Below are 8,686 nucleotides of genomic sequence, written 5' to 3' on the forward strand. Positions count from 1 at the left end.
GAGGATAACTCACAAGTAATCCTGCTGCCGCCACCCCCAGCCTAACACCAAGGCAGGGGAAGGCTGAGAGACACAAGATTGATAGCATGTATTTAATGTGAAAAATGTTGGAGGGTCTTAGTGGACCACAAGTTCACAGAGTTGTTGATCCATCAAGACAAAGAGGTCAAGGTCCAAAAACTTAAAGTTTTTGTCCAAAGTTATAAGCCTTGGGCAAAGCCAAGACTCAAACTCAGACTTTCTTAAAGTCCATGCTCATTGCTTTATACTGTAGGTTCCCAGACCTGGAGAATCGAAAATACGTGTAGATTCCCAGGCCCCATTCCTGACCTCCTGAATCAGAAAATTCACAAGGGTAGCTTAGGAATCAATATTTTGGCTTTGGAACACATCAAAAGGATACAATGTTGGGATTAGCACCTAAATAATCAGGGGACAGGCAGAGTATATGGGACCCCAGTAGAAACTAGAGTGGCCATTAGTTGATAACGGCCAAAACTGAGTGATGAGCAAATCGGGTTAATTTTACTATTTTCTCTGCGTACTAAGCATTGCGGGAGGGAATGAGTAAAGTGTCTCTAAAAGGGACATAAGTATTGTCTTTTTCCCAAACAGTCAGCAGAGCTGTTGCCATCAAGCATTATGAAATGTGGGAAGCAAAGGGCTGGAAGAATCTCAAAAAGTCGAATCTCCCCACTGCATGCTGGCATCATCGCCATAACCACTCTCATCCAGAGGATCATCTGTTGGGGGGGCAGGATTTGCTCTTTTCCTGGGCTTACTAAATAACCAGCAGAGGGAAACACACAAGAAAGTTTGGCACATTGGATGTTTCCTCAGGCTCAGCACAACCAGCTCCACCTGCCCAACATCACACGAAGAGAGTCAACACTGCAGGACCTGACACAGGCAGGGGCCGGCCACCCTGGTGTTGGCAAGCAGCCCACCCAGGAGACAGAACTCCAGGTCTGCCTGATGGTTCACATCAAGTGCAGGGCCAGCGGGTGGCAGTGGCAGCAGAGCGCACAAACACACTGACTTTGGGGAGGTGCAGACTTAGCACTAAGTCTGATTTGGTCATTGCTGCGGGCAGGTTGTCAAATCTCTGGGAGCCTCCGTTTTCTTACCTGTAAAATGAAAGTAATAATACAGTTGAGCATCCCTACTCTAGAAATCCGAAATCGAAAATGCTCCAAAATCCAAAACTTTTTGAGCATCAACGTGACACCACCGGTGGAAAATTCCAACCGGGTTTCATGTGACAGGTTACAGTCACAACTATGTTTCATGCACTAAAGTATTTAAAATATTACATAAAATCACTTTTGGGCTATGTGCTGCATATAAGGTGTATATGAAACATAAATGAATTTCATGTTTGGACTTCAGTCCCATCCCCAAGATATCTCATTATATATATGCAAATATTCCAAAATCTGAAAAAATCCAAAACACTTGTGGACCCAAGCATGTCGGATAAGGGATATTCCACCTGTAATACTGCTGGTGTCCTGGCTTGGGAGGATTTCTGGAGGTGGTACACAGGAAGGATTTAGCAGAGGGTCTCATGCATGAGGAACGGGAGTTATTCTTCTTATGGAATCTGCTCTCTGGCTCTCGGGCCTCCCTGGAGCAGAGGCTGCCCAGTCTCTGTCTGCAGCCCCATCTTCCACGTCAGTGTGCTCCAGCTTCAGTGTGCTCCAGCGGACTCTGGGGCCCAGAGCTGCATCTCTTTGCCTGAAGCCTTTCTCTGTAGCCACAGAAGGTCATTCTGCCCTCAGGCAAGGCAGTCCAGGAGGAGAATTAATGACAGAAGCAATCTTTGAATCCTGCACGGAAACACTGAAGCTTCTCCCACCCACAAGGTGTGTGTGTTCTGCTGGCTCCCAGCTCCCTGTGGCATTAGGCTCCTGTTACCCACAGCCATGGCTGCTGTGATAACACACCCTGTACCGGCCGCATCCTCTTTCCTGTCTCATTTCACTACTCCCCTAATGATGTTTTCCTTCACCTCCCAAGGAAGCAACGTGTGCTTGAGTCCTTTCCCAGGGATTGCTTGTGGGGGTAACTCAAACTAAGGCATTGCCCACTACTTGCCACGTTCTCCCGATTTCTTCAGCATCTCAGGCTCCTCACTCAAGCTGACTTCAGATCTCATGTCTCCCTCCTCCTGCCCTTTTGGTGGTGGCCGCTGTGTGCCATGGCCAGATATCCAGTGGAGGCCCCTCATCACAGCTGTGGCAGATGTGAACTGCGTGTCCCTGCCTTAGGTGCAGCCTGCGTGGGGTTCCCCACCATGGTCTAAAGCCTCTGAGGTGCTCCCTGCATTCCTGCAGGTAGGCTGAGTTTCTTGAAGAAATGGGGAATGTGCTTCTTTCCCCCAGCTCCATCATCTGGATTCTAAAGCAGCCCACTTGGGCCCAGCCCAGACCAACCCTACAGTCTCCTGTGGTGCTAGCTGGCTCAGTAACATATCTTTATTTGCCCCATCCACCTCCCAAATAAATCACTGTGCTCAAATCTTTGCCTTGGGATCTGCTTTTGGGGGCCCCCAAACTAAGACAGCTAGAGTTTGAAGGGGTCTTGGTAGCAGAGTTTTGTGGGATTCTGCTCTTGGATCCTTTGCTGCTCAGAGGGCAACAAGGCCCTGGTTTTCGGTGGTAAGTGGGTGGTGATGACCCCTTGGCATGCATCGTAACTGTTAAGAATGTCTTCACTTGGTGAATAAGCTACTGCAGCTCCACCCAGTAGCAGCCGGAATGCCAGGGTGGATGCGGGTCTTCGGTACACTGCTCTCTGATGCTGCGGCTAGGGATTCCCACCTACCACATTTCTGCCCTGCCAGTGGCTCCCAGTTAGGCTCTGGGGTGGGGGGCAATGGGAAGCTGGAGGAAAACTGGAGGCTAGAGAAGAAAGAAGGGACATGCTCCTTCTCGTCTCCTCCCTTCCTCTGGTGTCAGGCTCATCCCAGCAATGATGCATCACCTTTGCACTCACAACACTTGGTTCCAATAGCAACAATTGGTTCCAGTTAATGGCTTTGCCCAAACCAGCTTCGTGGCACCCCTCAGGGATACAAGCACCAGTTAGCTGGTGCCCTGTACTTAGACAAAACTCTTTCCTGTGTGCCCCCCAGTACTGGGATGAGAGCTGCTTCCTGCCATTACCATCTCTGTGATACCTCAGTGAGGGTGGCCAGCAGTCCTGCTCTGCCTGAGGCTAAAGTTTTTCCCAGAGCACAGTGCTTTAAGTGCTAAAACTGGAACAGTCCTGGGCAAACTGGGATGGTTGTTCACCCTATCTCAATGTGCCCATTTAGACCTGTCTGGTTCCTCAATTCTTGGTATTAAATTCTCTCTTGGTAGCCTCCAGTTTTCCTCCAGCTTCCCATTGCCCCCCCCCCCCCCAGAGCCTAACTGGGAGCCACTGGCAGGGCAGAAATGTGGTAGGTGGGAATTCCTAGCCGCAGCATCAGAGAGCAGTGTACTGAAGACCCGCATCCACCCTGGCATTCCGGCTGCTACTGGGTGGAGCTGCAGTAGCTTATTCACCACATTAAAACTAATGTGGTTTAAAACTCCTGGCTGGGCTGGAGCCTGGTTGATACAGGAATAAGTGCAGGTGCTAGAGGATGCACCAGCTTGTGCAATAATATCACTAGCATTTGAGAGCTATGGTGGTGACAGCACATACAAGTGCGGTGGAGATGATTGTTAGGTGCATCAATGCCCTGAAGGGAGAAAATAGCCCAGCCTGAGTCAGCTAACCATCAAAGTAAGCACAGAATTAGAAGCCAGAAAATCTCTATGACAGCATGTAACACCTAGAGCCAGTCCTAATGCACTGCCAAGATAGTGCCTTTCAGCTTGCAAACAATAATGACCTCCTGTTAATGCCAAAACTGCCTTGGCAGCAAAAAGGGTAGAATGTCTAGCAAGGTAGGCATACAAAAATAGATTTATTATGTAAGACCAGAGAATCTACCAATTAACCAGGCTCTGTAACTGGATGGCACAACCTGCTGAAAATTAAGCTTATGATCTGATAAAAGAATAGCAAAGTCTGAATTTGTGGCTCCAGCAAATGTTCTGTGTCAAAGTCAAGGGGCTGATAAGGAGGAAGAGACCTGAGGACCTGAAATGAGGACTTTCAGGTAGATGTGCTTGAGAACCTTCAATCCTCAGATTCCCTGGAACTCTCTCAGCTTGCAGAAGTGGCCCACTTCCCTTGTAGAGAGAAAAAGCCTTCCCTTACCCCAAGACCATACAAAGCCCTCACTTGAGGCAGAGGCTTTCTGAGATGATGAGTACCCTTCTCAAGATTTCCTCCACCAGCCCTCACAGCTTCTAGACCAGGGGTCAGCAGACTTATTTTGTAAAGAGACAGCAAAAAATTTAGGCTTTGTGGTTTGTACAGTGTTTGCCATAATGATTCAACTCTTCCATTGTATCACAAAGGCAGCATAGACAATATGTAAATGAATGGGTCTTTCAATAAAAGTTTATTTACAAAAAACACACAATATTTGACACATGGGCCATAGTTTGCCAATCCCTGTTTAGGCCAATAATTGGTACATGCCTCGGAATGCCCGATGAGAGAAGTACTGTCATTGTTTCAGAAAGGGATGTAGCATCTAGCTAATGTGTACCAACATGACCCAGGAAGACATGTTTGGGGCTGAATTTTGAGAATGCTGGACTGAAGGAGAGTTTATGGATATGTGGGCGGTCTCCTGTGGCTCAGGATGTAGTGTCCTGGCAAGAACACCTAAAGCCAGTCCTGATGCACTGCCAAGATAGTGCCTTACAGCTTGGAAACAATAATGACCTCTTGTTAATGCCAGAACTGCCTTTGCAGCAGAAAGGGTAGAATGTCTAGCGAGGTAGGCATACAAAAATAGATTTACTATGTAAGACCAGAGAATCTGCCAATTAGCCAGCTCTGGGAGAGCCCAGAGGGTTTGCTCTCCACTAGCAATATAAGGAATATGTCAGTTAGGTGGCCATCAACATTGTTGAGAAACTTCCGGTGATTGACCTTTCTAGGCTGCTATGGGTCTGGCCTCCCTCTTAGTGTCACTGGGTATGATGGGATTCAAGAAGGGCACAGCACAGTTGGCAGCACTTATCCATCAAAGGCAAAGCAGACAAATGATTGTAACAGCAGCAAAGTTAGGACAATCTGGGTTCTTATCTGCAGGAATCAGGGAGTAGTAACTAATAGACTGTGGTGTTCCTAGCAGTGAGACTGGAACATATTGTTTGAACTGTGTAACTAAAGATCAAAAGCTGATGAGCAGAAGGCTGATGTCAGCTGCTGCAATGAAAAATCTTGATCCTTTGCCCAGTTTCCAGACCTGAGCCACTTATCAGACGCAGAGCCTGTATTGAAAGGGAGGCTGGGTACCCCTGAGAAATGACCTTGTATTGCCACATTAAGCATACACAGTAGTGATACCCCCTATCTATTACCAAAAAGATCTATGGACATTTCTTCTGAGGACTCAGATCTTTGAAGAGCTGTGGACACAAGATCTGAGCTAAAGCTGATACGATACGATGGGACCAGTGCCATCATAACACCCTCTGTTGATGTGAGGAAAGTCCTGGCTTCAAATCTGTCTCATAGTGAGGCCAATGGATCTATGCCCTAGCTGCTGTTCATTTTCCTGGTCTCTGAGTTCATAATCGAAATAGACATACTTAACAGTGGGAGAACCTGTTATAAAATAAGAGCCATGATGCTACAAAATGCCTAGTGGAAGTTCTCAAAAATTCCTCACCCCAGCCAAGATACAAAATCAGAAATACTGCCTCTTTCTGGATTAGAACGCCACCCTCCAAGGCTCAAGGAAGGCAGATTTTATGATGGTCCCCATCATATCCCTAAATAATTTACTAGTCCCACCACACAAAAATGAGATGGCGCATTGCAGATGAAGATGGACTACTGACAAATTAACCAAGTGGTAGCCACACTTATGAGTGCTGGAATAGATCAACACAACATCTATCACCAAGTATAATAATCTGCCAGAAGCATTCTCTCTCTCTCTCTCTCTCTCTCTCTCTCTCTCCTTGAGACAAGAGTCTCACTCTGTAGCTCAGGCTGGAGAGTGCACTAGCATGATCTTGGCTTACTGCAACCTCCGCCTCCTGGGTTCAAGCAATTCTTATGCCTCAGCCACCAGAGTAGCTGGGATTACAGGCACGTGCCACCATGCCTGGCTAATTTTTGTATTTTTAGTACAGACGAGGTTTCAACACGTTGGCCAGATTGGTCTCGAACTCCTGACCTCAGATTATCTGCCCACCTTGGCCTCCCAAAGTGCTGGGATTACAGGCATGAGCCACCACGGCTGGCCATGGCAGATGCATTTTCTTAAATTTCTGTTAGGAGAGAGGATCAGAAGCAACTTGCCTTTACTAGGAATAGAAAACAACATACATTCACAGCATTGGCCTAGAGCTCTGTGAATTTCCTATTGTTTGTCAAAATACAATTCAAATGACTTTGGTTGTCTAGATATTCTGCAGAACATTCTGCTAGTCCACCATATTGAGGACATGATGGTAAGCAAACCCAGTTAACAGGAAATGGTAAGTATTCTGAATACCCTGGTAGGATTTATATGCATCAGAGCGTGTGAGATACACTCTAAAATCTTCAGGGACCTGCTACTTTGGCAAAGTTTTTAGCGGTCCAATGACTAAGGGCATTTCAGGATAGCCCCTCCAAGCTGTAAGACAAAGGCATAACACTTTTTAGAACACTTCAGATTTTGAAGATAGCATATACCACACTTAGAAATACTATTCTAACTCATTTACTGGCTTCCAGTTTTGAATGGGACCCAGAGAATCTAAAAGCTTTCCTTCCTCAGTGAATTGACACCTTTATGTAATGTTACTTTTGATCCCTGGTATTAATTCTTTGTTCCAGAGTCTACTTTGTCTGATACTAACAAAGTTACTCCAACATTCTTTTGATTGGTGATTTCATAATATATCATTTTCCATGTTTTTACTTTTAAATTTTTTCTTTATATTAAAAGTATATTTCTTGTAAACAGCATACAGTTTTTTTAAAAAAATTCAATATGACAATCTCTGCCTTTTAATTTGGGTGTTTAGACCATTTACATGTGATATACGTATTGACATGGTTTGTATCAGTACAAATATTTATAATGGTAGATTTAAATCTACCATTTTGCTAGTTGTTTTCTATTAGACTCACATGTTTCTCATTGCCTTTTTCTTCTTTTTTTACCTGCTTTTCAGATTGAGCATTCTATGTTTTCATTTTAGCTCTTTACTCAGTTTATTAGTTATACTATTCTTTTTATTTTTTGTTGCTTTAGAGTTTACTGTGTACATATTTATTTATCACAGTCTAACTTCAAATATTATGCCATTTCATTTAAAGTGCAAGAACTTTACAAAGTATACTCCCATATGTTTTATTATTGTTGTCATAAACCCTAGAGTAGAGTACTTTGTGAGCATTTTTGCTTTAGCCCAGTGATAGGCACACTGATTTGTGATTGTGCCAATTCCAGCCCGCCACTGGTTATTGTAAATAAAGTTTTATTGGAATATAGCCACTTGTTTGCACGGCTGCCTTCAGGCTATAATGGCAGAGTTGAATGGTTGCAATAGAGACCACGGGCCCACAAAGCCTAAGATATCTACTATGTGGTCCTCTATTGAAAGAAAGTTTATCAATCCCTGCAAATAGTCAAGTATTTTTTAAGGCAATTAGTAATAGGCAAAAATGACCTTTATATTCACCATTTCTGAAGTTCGTTTCTTTGTATAGATCTAAGTTTCTGACTGGCATCATACTCCTTCTGTCTGAAAAACTTCCTTTAATATTTCTTACAGATGAGGGCTGCTAACAATGAGTTCTCTTAGCATTTATTTGCCTGAAAAAGTCTTTATTTCACCTCCATTTAAAAATGTATATTTGTTAGGTGTGGAAATCTCTACCAACAGAAAATGTCTATCAGGACGTTAAAAGCCTTCCATTGCCTTCTGGCTTCCACTGTTTCTGGCCTCTTCCAACCAACTGGCATTTTAGCTGACTTTGCCTTACCTGCTTGTAAGGTGTCTGTGCTGGTCTCCCCTGCTCTGACACTGATGAGCCTGCCCTCATGCTTCCTGTCTTTGGAGGGGCTTGTCCTTCTTTGGAATTCTAGTTGCTTAGTTGCCCTGTGCTGTCAGTCCTCTGATGAGTTCAAGGAACATTATCATTTTGTATTTCATTTGTCATATTCTTGTTGTTAGGGTAGAGGTGATATACTTCCTAACTCTCTACATAGAAGTGGAAATCAATTTAAGATTTTTAACAAAATGATTTAAGGCAGTCTTAAAGAGTTAAAGAGTTTGGTCCCAATACAAATGGAGTTATTTAACTCATTCAAACATTTAAAGTAAGATTTATAAATTTAATATATTTTATTTCCTTGTTTAGGTACTTCAATTGCCTGATGGCTAAACCAAACCTTTTCAGATTTCTTAGGTAATTTTCATAAATTTAATGGATTACAATTATAAACAGAATGAATCCAGGTCTTTCTAAATGTTCCCATACTGTTTATAAACTTAAATAATTTCAAATTAAAAATCCTGAGTTTAAATCACTTAATTTTAATATGAATCACAAAGTTGGTCTATTACTT

General features: G+C 43.9%; 1 long non-coding RNA gene across 1 annotated transcript; it reads right to left on the reverse strand.

The window, feature by feature from the left end:
- Positions 1 to 811: 811 nt before the first annotated feature.
- Positions 812 to 8,171, reverse strand: LOC109029230 (uncharacterized). The gene is made up of 3 exons (XR_004067794.3): positions 8,101 to 8,171; positions 1,493 to 1,771; positions 812 to 1,127 (listed from the first exon to the last, which is right to left on the reverse strand). It is a non-coding gene; the product is annotated as an uncharacterized lncRNA (long non-coding RNA).
- Positions 8,172 to 8,686: the final 515 nt, after the last annotated feature.

The sequence above is a fragment of the Gorilla gorilla genome, chromosome 1 (assembly GCF_029281585.2).
Source record: "Gorilla gorilla gorilla isolate KB3781 chromosome 1, NHGRI_mGorGor1-v2.1_pri, whole genome shotgun sequence".
In the NCBI taxonomy this organism is placed as follows: domain Eukaryota; kingdom Metazoa; phylum Chordata; class Mammalia; order Primates; family Hominidae; genus Gorilla; species Gorilla gorilla.